The sequence below is a fragment of the Octopus bimaculoides genome, chromosome 14 (assembly GCF_001194135.2).
Source record: "Octopus bimaculoides isolate UCB-OBI-ISO-001 chromosome 14, ASM119413v2, whole genome shotgun sequence".
Taxonomy (NCBI): domain Eukaryota; kingdom Metazoa; phylum Mollusca; class Cephalopoda; order Octopoda; family Octopodidae; genus Octopus; species Octopus bimaculoides.
In genome coordinates, this window is record NC_068994.1 from 30,468,166 (window position 1) to 30,480,953 (window position 12,788).

General features: G+C 36.9%; 1 long non-coding RNA gene across 1 annotated transcript in view; it reads left to right on the forward strand.

The window, feature by feature from the left end:
• Positions 1-7,113: 7,113 nt before the first annotated feature.
• The window catches only part of LOC106884346 (uncharacterized), a 10,139-nt gene continuing 4,464 nt past the window's right edge, over positions 7,114-12,788 (forward strand). The window contains exons 1-2 of the long non-coding RNA XR_001411234.2: positions 7,114-7,770; positions 10,346-10,421. This is a non-coding gene — a long non-coding RNA (uncharacterized LOC106884346). The remainder of the gene's footprint in view (positions 7,771-10,345; positions 10,422-12,788) is intronic.

The following is a 12,788-nucleotide window of genomic DNA, read 5'->3' on the forward strand; positions in this document are numbered from 1 at the left end:
AAGAAGCACACTCTAAAGAATAGAACAGTAATTATTAGAACAAAAATTTTATATCTTGGACAATACAAGGGAGGAGGCAGGTTGTTCTTTTAGGGTATATAATAACTGTCCAGTAGGAGGCCGATGCGAGGCTGAAGGTGTCATCAATGAAGCTATGGTGAAACCTAGACCTGATATCCGCAATAACAGTAATGTACCATCAAACAGCAATATTATTAGCTGATCAACCAGTTCTTACACCAATATGATTGCCACGCCCAGAGATATTAAGTAGTCCGAGACCAGCATCACAGAGAGCGTCACCGAAGACCCCGTTACCACTCCACGGATAATGAACAAACCATAGATACAGATAGAGTGCCCAGGCCCGCAATGTATGTTACCACCAATACAAACGCTGCACCTAGAAATAATGACCTATCCAGGACCAGCGACTTGGAGGAGGTATCCGCCGTTCCCAGTTCCGTCATCTCAGAAGATGGCCAAATATTATCTTCAACACTGTTGGGATGACCAGCCCCGCGCCATATGTTACCAGAGGTGCGAATAGGGCCACAATCCATGTATATAAATATATTGGTTCTGCGAGTATTTCGTTCAAGCGACGTTTTCTTAACCACAGAGTTATCCTTCAGAGTCACAGAAAGACGGTTTGTCATGTACCTGGCCTGCCAGGTATGGCACCTCAAAGATCAAGGGATCCTGTGTGACATCAGATGGAAATTATCCGAGCCCGTATATTAATGAAAGTGGCCGTTGCAAGATCTGCAACGCAGAGAGAGCCAAAATTCTCAAGGAATATACGAAACCTGGCGCATTAAACAGCCGTAAAGAAGTGTTTTCTAAATATATCCACTTCAAGCGCTATTTACTGGAAAATTGGAGCTCTCCGTTTGCTATAGACCTCTTCGGGTCTAGAAGGGTTTTCCCCCACCCTCTGATTCAGGGAAGATGACCTGTCTTCATTGACGTTTTTATGTTAAGACGTATTCCTCGAGTTCTGAGCGTTTCCTCACATCTGCGACGTAGATATCTTAAATTTCGTATTCATATAGAGTCTCACGAGCTGTCCACAAGTCTTTGCTTTGTGGATGCGAAACCTTGGGTAACTCTATGTCCAAGATATAAAATTTTTGTTGTAATATATATATATGTAATAATATGCAATTGTAAGATCCAAGGATCTAGGTGTTGGAAGCTAGCGAGCTTCGAGCAGTCAGTGGTAGGTATAAAAAACAGCTTTCATTGTTTATTTGGCGTAGAAGGTTGTAGATTTATCCCATATCGAAGTTCGATAAGCTGAAAAAGTTATTATAGTTCACGGTTGGCATCTAGGGTTTCTATGAATGTGAATAAATATTCAAATTGAGGGACTGAAGCAGGTAAAATCCAGGGTACATGTTTCCTAGCTAGCAGAACCCCGGTAGTAATAATTACTCAATAAGGGGTACTTCACTAGTTACTTATCAGGCCGAAGATACCTTAGTTAAATAAAGGTTACCTTGTCGTCAAGGGATCCCGAGTTAAGCATACGAATATGGTTCATGTAAGCGTCAGTAAATCGTTAAACTCATCAAGTGACAAATATATGCGAAGGAAATCATTGGAGTTCAATGGAAGTCTGATTAGAGATAAATATCCGGTTGTTAAGATATGCTACAACCTGTTTTGTTTACCTTAAGAGAGCTGCTGCAATCAACCGTCAACTGAAATATCGCCATTTCTTTTTTCATATTATGTCATACATCTTGCCATACATTCATGCGTGTGTACGCGCGCGCGCACACACGTGCACACACACACACACACACACACACACAATACACGCGCGCGCGCACACACACACACACTGAGGTTTTGTCGGTCTGTATCTATCCACCCGTCCGTCCGTCCGTCCATGCGTTCATCTATCTATCTATCTATTTGTCTGTCTGTCTGTCTGTCTATGTTTGTCTCTGCATGTATGTGCTTGTATCCATAGCTATACGTTTGCGTATATTGTATTTTGTTAGTTTTTTGTATGCGTCTGTGTGTTTGTGTTTGTGTTTGTGTGTGTGTGTGTGTGTGTGTTTGTGTGTGTGTGTGTGTGTGTGTGTGTGTGTATGTATGTTTAATGATATATATTTGCTAATTGAAAGAGATAGATAGAGAGGGTGAGAGAGAGAAAAAAAGGAGAGAAAGTGGGATAGAGAAGAGGGAGAAAAGAAAGAAGAGAGAGAAGAGAGAGGGGAGAAAAGAGAAAGTGAGAAAGAGAGAGAAGAAAGAAAGGTGAAAGAGAAGAGAGAGAAAGAAAAAGGGAGAGAGAGAAGAGGGAGAAGAGAGAAAGATGATGGTGATGGTGATGATGATGATGATGATGATGATGATGATGACGGTGACAGCAAAAAGAAAAAAAAAGGATGCGAAAGCAAAAAATGAGTCCAAACTCAACGATAGTTCAAAACAAATAAATGCAAGTATTGATTAGAAAAAGACGAAACGTGAAACTGAAGGCATTGATTTCAAACGGTGTGTAAATTGAGTAAGAGGCATAAAGTCGATATAATCGACCTGTCACACAAGTTGAATGAAAGAAAAAAAAATGTAAATTTAACTCCAGCAGGATCTGAACAACTACGGAGCTTGTATGTATATATAGAGAAAAACGGCAAGCAAGCTATTTGTTCAGCCGTTTCGGCTCTGGATATAACACTACTACAAATAATATTTTCTGTCCTGATACTTTTCAGGCATTATCACACACTTTAAAATCGTTGCTGCACCACCATGACTGAATAAATGAATAAATAAATAAATAAGAAAAAAATAAATGCAGAAATGTGTATGTGGTCAAGAAGTTCGCTTGGCAACCACGTGGTTCCGTGTTCAGTCCTACTGTGTTATACTTTGGGCAAATGTCTTCTACTATAATCCCAGGATGACTTATTCAACTGATATTTTATGAGCGAATTTGGTGAAATCCATCCTTCGTATGTATGTATGTATGTATGTGGAGTAATCCATTTCTGCTGGGTGATAGAGTGAGTGGCTTCTGTGGTTTTTGTAGGCGATTGAAAAACCTTTACTTTGAGGCAAAATGCTATGTATGTGATGTATGTTAGAAATTCTGTGTGAGAAAAAATGGTTGGTTGTATTGGAATTTCAGGAAAATTTGCTACTATGATTTTCAACCCGGCGTCAATAAGTTTGCCACATGACATTTGTCCCGAAATTGAAAACGACTTCTCATGTTTCAAAGCTAATGTCCTCAACCGAAATTTCCCCTTGCCCACTGGCTCGGAAGAATGGTAAATCAGATTTTTCAGCTTCTTTTCCTTTTTTTGTCTTCAGGGGCGAAATTTCGTTTTTTCAAAGTTCATCAAACAATTACACAAATAGTTGAAACTATTTTTTAGAACATACCTGTTCAAGGACACCCAAAATCTCCTTAACATCTGCACCAAGCAATAATAATTTTGAACGATAGTGTTCAATAATAGCTTCCATTATGCTAAATGAATTGCTCTCACAATCAATTTAATATTTTGAAGCAATAAATCGTCAGGCTATGATACACACATTGGTATATTTGATGTAAGCCCGTCCGGTATAAGTTTATCCAGTTTGCATGTTTCCAGAAATGATAAATGGCTTTTGATTTTAGTACGAAAACGATTAAGTTTTTTAACTGATAGAAATAGCGATTTCTCATTTTCTGATTCGCATTTAAATGGTACAAAATCCATTGGCCCAGGATTGGCCTCAACACTGGGGTCTAACGAAATTAACAGGGCTGACAAACCAATTGTAAGAAGGAATAAAACGCAAAAAACTGTAATTTACATTACGATTTTCCTTAGACACCCGACTATTTTGGTAACTTCCAGAATTTCTAAATGTTCCAATTCTTATTCGGTGAAACATAAAATCAATTATCTCAATCTACTTGATTTTGATATTTTAAAAGGATTGATGTAACTCTTCACAAAGGTAAATAGAACTATATGAAGTGTGCGATATGATTGTAATAGATATTTTATTGGTTGAACGATATTTCGACAGCAAGCCTGTCTTTGTCGAGTTCAAAATGGAAAGTGATAAAAATTCAAAATTATAGAAATTCAAATCTAAAATATGAACGAGAGCAACCAGCCTCCTCACATTGATGGAATGACACCATCAGTTTTCAAATTTCAAGTTTACAACTAACAAAAAGAAAAAAAAAAAGAAAAAAAGGGAAAAAAGAAAAGGAAAGAAAATAGAAAAAAGAAAACGAAAAATATCTAATCAAACAGTTTTGTGTAAATATGATGAAATTCTCCTGTCATTTTATTTATGCCTCCGGGACATGATGTCAATAATCTGCAAACATTTCTCCTCATGCATTTTGAGTACTGAAAGTGTAGCAGATTCAGAATATTTTCTTAGAATATAGAATATGCATTTTCAAGGCTTTTTCAAAATTGCAGCCATTTGATGCAAAGTGTTCAGCAAGTTCTATTGAACTACTGCTATTGTGCCTGACGTCATATCTGTGTCCATTGAATCTTTTGTTTAATTGTTCTGTTGTACAACCTACATAAATCAAGTTGTGTTTTGTGCATTATTTTCTACTATAGACACAAGGCCTGCAATTTGAATTCACTTGACTCATGTTGTTGAACAATGAACAGGGCTTACCTCTCTTACGACTGTTTTTTCAAATACAGTGTGCAAAAAACTCCAATGTTAGTTTTCTTGAAGTTAGAAGTAGAGGTTAATAGTTCTCTTATATTTTTATTCCGTCTAAAGGCTACAGTAGGCTGTTGAGGAAATATTTATTTGACACGAGGATAATTTTCCGCAACATGCTGGTAACTTTCATATAACACTTTTGAAATGCCAGCGAAATTTCGGTGCCAGTTAATCACTAAAAGAATTCTGTCACATATTGTACTGTTTGCTAAAATTATGCGTGAAAGTTTGACTGTCTTTGCTAATCTTAGCTATGTCATTTGCTATTTCCCACTGTACCCGCGTTTGACATAATGGTGTACAAAAGCATTTACATGTTTCCAGTAATCCCCTATGTCAGTACAAATCCGTTTTATCCTCAGAAACTGGGATTTCGGATTTTACCAAATTATATGATGTGGATAATCGGAGCGGTGGTGGAGGTAAATGCGGGATGGCATAGGCTTGCAAAATAACTCTGTCACTCTTCTGCCACCAGAAAACTTAACTTTTGAGTCATAAAATTGAACACTAGGTTTTCGAAAACTAGACGTAAATTTTATGTTGAACTTAAAGCCATAATTTTTAGCATAACAGTGAGGTTCCTTACCCACTCTCTCTATGATGTAACGCGTGAGGTGAGGTTGTCGTAGATAGAGGTTGTCGTAGATAGATCTGTTTGAGATAGCGCATGTTAGACGATCCGTCATTCCACAGACATGGCATCTCAGTCTTCTATTCCATTCGGCAGGGAGGTCAGATCTGGAATTCTCTCCAGCTGGTCGTTCTTTTGACGCCCAGGAGAGTTTCATTTTCATGCAATACCACACAACCATAAATTCACCACAAATCTAGTTCAGATGGCACCCCCTGTATTGTAATTTTCTCTGCTCTTCTTCCCAAATACTTAGGGAAGAGGACGACGTCTTCACTGCGGCGGGCGGCCACTGAGTGCTGAATTGCCATGGCCTCAGTCTTATATATAACTTCAGTCCCACCGAACTGCTTTGTCCTCGATATATATTAGCGACTCGGCACATGAGACCAGTAGAATAAATACCAAGCTTTAAAGGAAAATGAGTACGTGAGTCGATTCGTTCGACTAAAATTCTTCAAGACGGTGCCCCAACATGGCCGAAGTCTGATGGCTAAAAAAAAGTAAAAGAATAAAACAATAAACAAGCATTTTTCAGGAAATTCAAAGAATAATTTCGGAGATGTACTTCCCAGTGATGTACTTGCAAGTGATTTGATCTGTGTCAAAACTAAAACAATTACAGCATTGAAGATATACGTTAGCCATTCAAAATGACAGAAAAATTGTTAATTTCACTTAAACATTCATTATTTAGTATCAAATATCTGTGTCAACCTGGTCATTGGCATTAACAGTTGCAGTGGAATTGTGTCAGTGACCAGGCTGCATTTGGTGCGATGAAAATGTGAACACCAAATAATAAATGTTGAAGTGGAGTTAGTTTTTATGTGTGTTTTTGAATGGTTGAAATTTGACTTCCACGCTGTTATTGTTGAAAAGAGAGATGTCATTCTCAAAAAGGAAAAAGTATAATAGACAATACGGTTGATAAATACAACACTACACATACTTGGTCCGAAGGAAGTGAAGCAATCACTAACCCAGTCCATTTCGAACAAGAAAAGTCTAAATATGTTATATTTTGTGGATAACACTAAATGGTTCAAAGGACGGGAGCCGTAATCTATCGTTTAAATGTAAGAAACTAGTAAAGTTACATTTGCAGAACAGAAAATAGAACACAAAAACTTGCTCTGTTTAATAATGTCCCTTTACATTTTTGCGTACAAATCTCATTGATGTCGACTTTGTCATTTGTCTTTCTGAGGTCGATAAACCCAAGTTGAACACTAAGGTTAAAATAATTGATTGTTCCCCTTTGCTGGATTTCTCACTTTGAAATAATGTAAGAAATCAGTAGCAATAGTTTAAATAACTAAAACAACTACAGCAACGAAACAGCAGCAGCAGTAGCAGTAGCAACAATGACAACAACAAATAAGAAGAATAAATCAAATAGATACTTAACAGTTTTGTCAATATTCGAAGCGCTTTTATCCGCAATTTGTTTACAAATTTGTCGTTATTCATTTAGAAGTCTTTCATCGAATTATCGTCGTTTGATAAAATCTAAATTGAATACAATCCCCTCTCCTCAGCTCCTCATCCTTTTAAAGGAAAAAGAAAGCAAGAACACTGACGACATTTGCTGTCTATTACTACGTCATCTAAAAGGGCGGTGCAGTTAATGACAACAAATAATTCTAAAAGAAACTAATAGTTTCCAAGTGAAACAGAGTGAATGTACTACGTAACTTCGTTTTAACTAATCTATTATGCATAGGCTTCAGCTGTTCATTGATAACAAATAAACATGTAAGACGTTACACAGCATTATTCAAATGTACATTTGCATACTACACGTGTGGATTTTCGTAGGTGATATTTTAAATGTGAAAAAAAAAAAAAAAAGACTTGAGAGGGGCGTTTCATAAAACAGTGAAGCTTGTCTTACCTGAAACAAACTAGTCATAAATAATTTGAAAATTTTATAGGTGATAAGTAGTGGATGAGACATTTCACATCAGAAGTGAATGAGGTCTGGTTAAAAATCTCAGAGTCTTCGTTGGTTTTGTTTTACAGTACACACTACATGACAAGTATGGAATTGTCGCTAAGTTAGAGTTGACGTTGATAGATTAATTGAGTTAACATTATTTTGGCTTATGCGAGGCTGCAGATAAAGTGTCTGTTGTCAGCTGTTAATATAAATCCATAAATTATCTGATATTGCTTGGATTTTATTTGGTGATAACAAACCGCCGCAAGCCTGACGTGAAAAATAGGATATAGGATATATATACATACATATAGAACACCGGTACATTCATCTACCTTGAATTGATCTGTGATTATTACAAAGAAATCGTGAAAAGAAGCGAAAAAGTGTCTGAGAGTGGATTTGATTGGATTTGAACAGGTTACTGAAGGCGATACTGGCATTATCAACAGGTTTCCTATTCGGCATTAGAAACAGAAAAGTAAGAAGGAAAATTTATTATTATACACAACATGGGTGCGCACGCACGTACACATACACACACACACACGCGTGCGCATAGATTTATATACATACATACATGCATGCATACATACATGCACGCACGCACACACACAAACACAGACACAGGCAGACAGACAGACACAGACCCAGACAGACAGACAGATACACACACACACACACACACACACACACACACACACACACACACACACACACACACACACACAGATATTCTATGTTTCTGTTAAAAAAATGAAACCCAAAATAGACTGAAAATATTTGTTTATTAAATTGATGACTCTTCCAAGACTAGTCTTGTTTCATTCTCCTTAGAGGAGAGATTAGTTTGGCTTTCGGATGAATACCAGGGAGAATAAAACACGATTCGTCTCGTAAGAGCCATCAACTTCATAAACACGCATATATACACGCACGAACAAGACACACAAGCGCGCGCACGAATATCACACACACACACGAATATCACAAACAAGTGTATACACACACATATGTATGTATGTATGTATGTATGTATATATGTATGTATGCATGTATATATTTGTGTGTGTGTGTGTGTGTGTGTGTGTGTGTTTGTAAGTATGTAAAATTACTGGCGCATTCATAACGTTGTTTCAATACCACACTCTATTACTAAAGCATACCTGTATATTTATACCAAACGCTACAAGTAATAGACATCTGTAACCATCTTGTCTTTACATCCGATAAATTCAAGAACAGTGAAAGACTAATTTTAATTCTGCAATAAGATTAATTTTAATTCTGCAATAAAACTAAATTTAATTCTGCAATAAAGACTAATTTTCATTCTGCAATAAGATTTCATGATCGACCGAATACCCTTTTTGTCTGGGGTCCTTCAGAATATTCTGTGTGTGCACTAATTGGTATTAATACGAAAGTGGAGTCACTTAAGTGGAGTAAATCTGAGGGTGCATCATTGAATAGTGAGGGGACAGTGCCGTCCAATCACCTCCTTAACGATGGACATGATTCTATATGAGTTTATATCTCTAAAACAGGATGGTTCTTAAGACGTCATGAATATATGTAGGCAATGATAGCTATTACGAGGAAACGATTTCTCGATGAAATTTCCACCTCAACTATAACAACGCTAGATAGAATTTTTTCAAACAAGCCAAACAGGCGAGTGAGAATCTTCAGATAAACGAAGTTCTGTTCCTTTCGTTAACAAAATGGCGAAATTTTCCTCTTATGATTATAAATCCTATGTCAATATTCGCTTTAGTAGCTGGCTTGTTTAAAATTATTGAGAAATTTATTCAAACAGCCCAGGAAAATGTTTCGAAGCCCAAAAGGATAACATGGCAAAAAACAAACAGTCTGAAATAATTCGTTTTTAACAGTAGAACTCAGAGTAGATAAAACTATAAATAATGACATGTAAATACTGGGTAAAAAAAAATCCTTTGAATAGAAAAAAATTGAAGACTGTCGGTGAGATCGAACCCAAAACTTCTGCTTTATTATTTATAGCTTTATCTACGTCGAGTTTCGCCATTAAAAACGAATTATTTTACTCGAAGTTTCTAAATTATTAATTAAGTTTTTATTATTTTTTCAAATAACGCAACCGATTGGTTGAATCGGTAGAGTGTCGCACAAAATATCATGTGGTATTTTGTTATGTCTCTTCATGTTATCACTGCCACTACTACCGCTATATTCCTTTTCCTCCTCCTCAGCGACGGAACCACTATATGGTCTCACGTCGTGCAGAAAACAACAGCCAGATCTCCCTAAAATCACACCAGATAGTGTGTCCATAAGTTATCTGTACATAGAAGGAAAAGAAATGATATAGTCACTACTTGAAATACCTTTGATCATCGATCTGCTCAATTGTAACTGTCCCGAGGTCAAGCAACAACTACAACGATAATTTCTTACTTAATTATATCCACACTAAGCAGCAATGCTTAAAACAAAGTTACATATATTATATTTAACACGTCCATGTACATTAAAACAGAAAGATCTTCGTTACAGAAACTGTCACGGAGGATAAATTCACCTTACAAACTGTGTTGAAAGACACAAAACTGGACTATGAATGGCGCATGTAATTAATTCCAGCTTAACAAATACTTAGCATATGCCAGCGAATGTACTTCCTTGCTGTTTACATAGAAAAAAAAAAGACAGTCCTTAATGGTCTACAAACTGTCTGTAACTGATGGAACGTAACGATGCAGAAATATGTAACCTCATTCATAGCTCAGTTCGATGTTTATCATACACATAGTCTACAAGGAGAATTTTTCATTCGAGATAGTGACTATAGGGAAATCTTTCCATGCTTGAGTGTACACAAACTGTCAAACTGAAGCGCATAAAACTTTAGTTCCAATAATTAGCAATTCTTCTTCTTCTTCTTCTTCTTCTTCTTCTTCTTCTTCTTCTTCTACTACTACTACTACTACTACTACTACTACTACTACTACTACTACTACTACTACTACTACTACATTTAATTTACTTTTTCTGTTTCGATTTCGTTCTTGCAGGCGACGGAGATGAATGCCATCACCCGAAAAGCAATACTGCTGGTATTGATAAGGATTTCAGTGGGTCAAGTAACAGGTTTGCATCCAGAATCATTTGTATTCTAAACACAATTGTCTGCTGGGAGTGCATTTCGTCACTTATTGAGCTTGTGGTGATAATATTTGGTGTAGTGCGAGTTATGTATGTGCGTACGTGTGTATTATAATAATAATAATACAGTTCTATATTTAAGAGATGAGGAATTATGGACATTATTTACATTATTTACATCTGACGTATATTTGTCCTCATCTTGTTTGTTGTTAACATAACGTTTCGGGTGATATACCCACCAGCCTTCTTCAGCTGTCTTGGGGAAATTTCGAACCTGAGTTCTCATTCCTAAAGTATTTTTCGATGTTATTATTATTATTATTATTATTATTATTATTATTATTATTATTATTATTATTATTATTATAGAGTGAGAGAGCAGTGAATGCCCTCAAAGTGACACTGGGGTAAAATATACGAAGCTCATTATACCCATCAAGACTACCCGTCTGATAAGGGTACACCAGGCACATGCATCACAACCATATGTGCGCGACATGGTGATCTTATATCAAGATAAACAGCGCATAACCTCGCAGGTCGAGTAGCCCATTCCGCTCAAAAGGTTCCTGAATAAGGTTTGTTTAAGGATGTTGAGCAAAACACCCATGTTTCCAAAGGGGAATTATTCAAACCCCAAAGAATTCCTCTCAACACATGGCTATGATGCTCTCCCACTACTTCTGCTCATGATCAGAGATGCACATATCGTCAGTCACCAAGGGAATGCTCAACTGGTTAAGGTCAAACAACTGACAAGCAAATCTGTGGTATTAAGCAGAAAGTGTGGAGGTGAGCGGCATGTCGTTGCTTAAAATGTTTGGTCGATCCTATGTATATGGCTGCAGAGTTGTATAATAGATTAAGGACAGTGCATTTGTAAATTACATTATATCTTCTGCAATGGGTTTGTAACGGGCAGATGGCTCCAGACAATTACAATTAGGTGAGTTTTGGGGACTGTGCTCATTAATAGAGGAGGTAGTATCGTCAGAGGAAAGGTTATAGAAGGGGTAGAAGATTCTATATTATTAGTATTATTAACGTTATCATTACCAACATTGTGTCAGTATGTGGGTTGGGTTGTGGTTGTGGTCTAATATAAGGGTATCTATGCTGGAGCTGTGCATGTGTTGAGTGTTCGTATGACTAAAGTTGTAGTTATGTGAGTTTTGATAGTAAAGAGAGAGCTTTTGCTTATTAGAGGCTGCTACAATAGATTCAAAGTTGGGTGAGGTAGAATAAGATAGTTTCAGGGTGGATCAATTAAAGATAGAATGATATTTACGTTGTCGAGGGAAGTTAGAGTCTAGTATTTTAAAGAAGGATTTAGCTAAGTTCTTAACGTTAAATGACAAGGCGGGGTGTACCACAGAATAGAGCGTCCGCCACTTTTTTTAGGGGGTCTGGGAGTAGTGCAAAGTTTTTAGATAAAGGAGTGCTATCTATATTTTTGGGGAAGGTATGTAGGTGGCGAGGCCTGATGTTGTTAGCGGTTTTAGTTGTTTTCGTTTTTGACCTAGTGCTAAATGAATGTGTGTGGGGCTTAGGTTGCCTAGGTGTAAGACCTTCCAGGGTTCCATCCACGAGTGTGTGTGGTTGGTTGCGATTGTGATGGTTGGTGCGTGTTTGAGAAGTGATTTGAGATATGTATTGTTTGAGCCTGGTGTTATGTATGTATTCTATTTGTTGGGAAAACTAAGTCAGTGACCTGAGCTAAATCAGATGATCCCATGGTTATGTCGAATAGGTTGCTATGGTTATTGCTATGGCTATTGGCTCTTTACCAGAGTTTGCTTTCAAAAGAAATAAGGGTTTTGTGGGCATTAAGTATTATGTTAATTTCTAGTGGGGTTAGGTTTGTAAAGTTCCAAGCTAGAAGAAGAGCTTGATTAAGGAATTTAGGAGAAATAGAAGAATAGTAATTATTTATGTCGAATTGTAGGAAGGAATATGAGTTCTTGTTTTTTTAGAAGCTGGAACCATGTAATAACTTCACCAGTGTAGAACAATAGGTTAACGATTAATTTGTCCTTGACGATTGGTACTATTTTGTCCAAAATGTTTTTACTTACCCTTCCTAGATCGGATTTGGTGGGGCATATTAGGCGTATTGAAGGTTTAGTAATAAAGTCCTTTTTGTGATCCTTGAGGTTAAAGTGTGGAGGTGCAGGGCAGTATGGTCCGGTTCGGTCATCCACTTGTAGTTTCCTCATAAGTCTGCAGTGGTTTGTGTTGATTTCATTTAGGACAGATGTTGGTACCAAGATATAATGTAATATGAATATATATATATATATATATATATATATATATGTGTGTGTGTGTGTGTGTGTGTGTGTGTGTGTG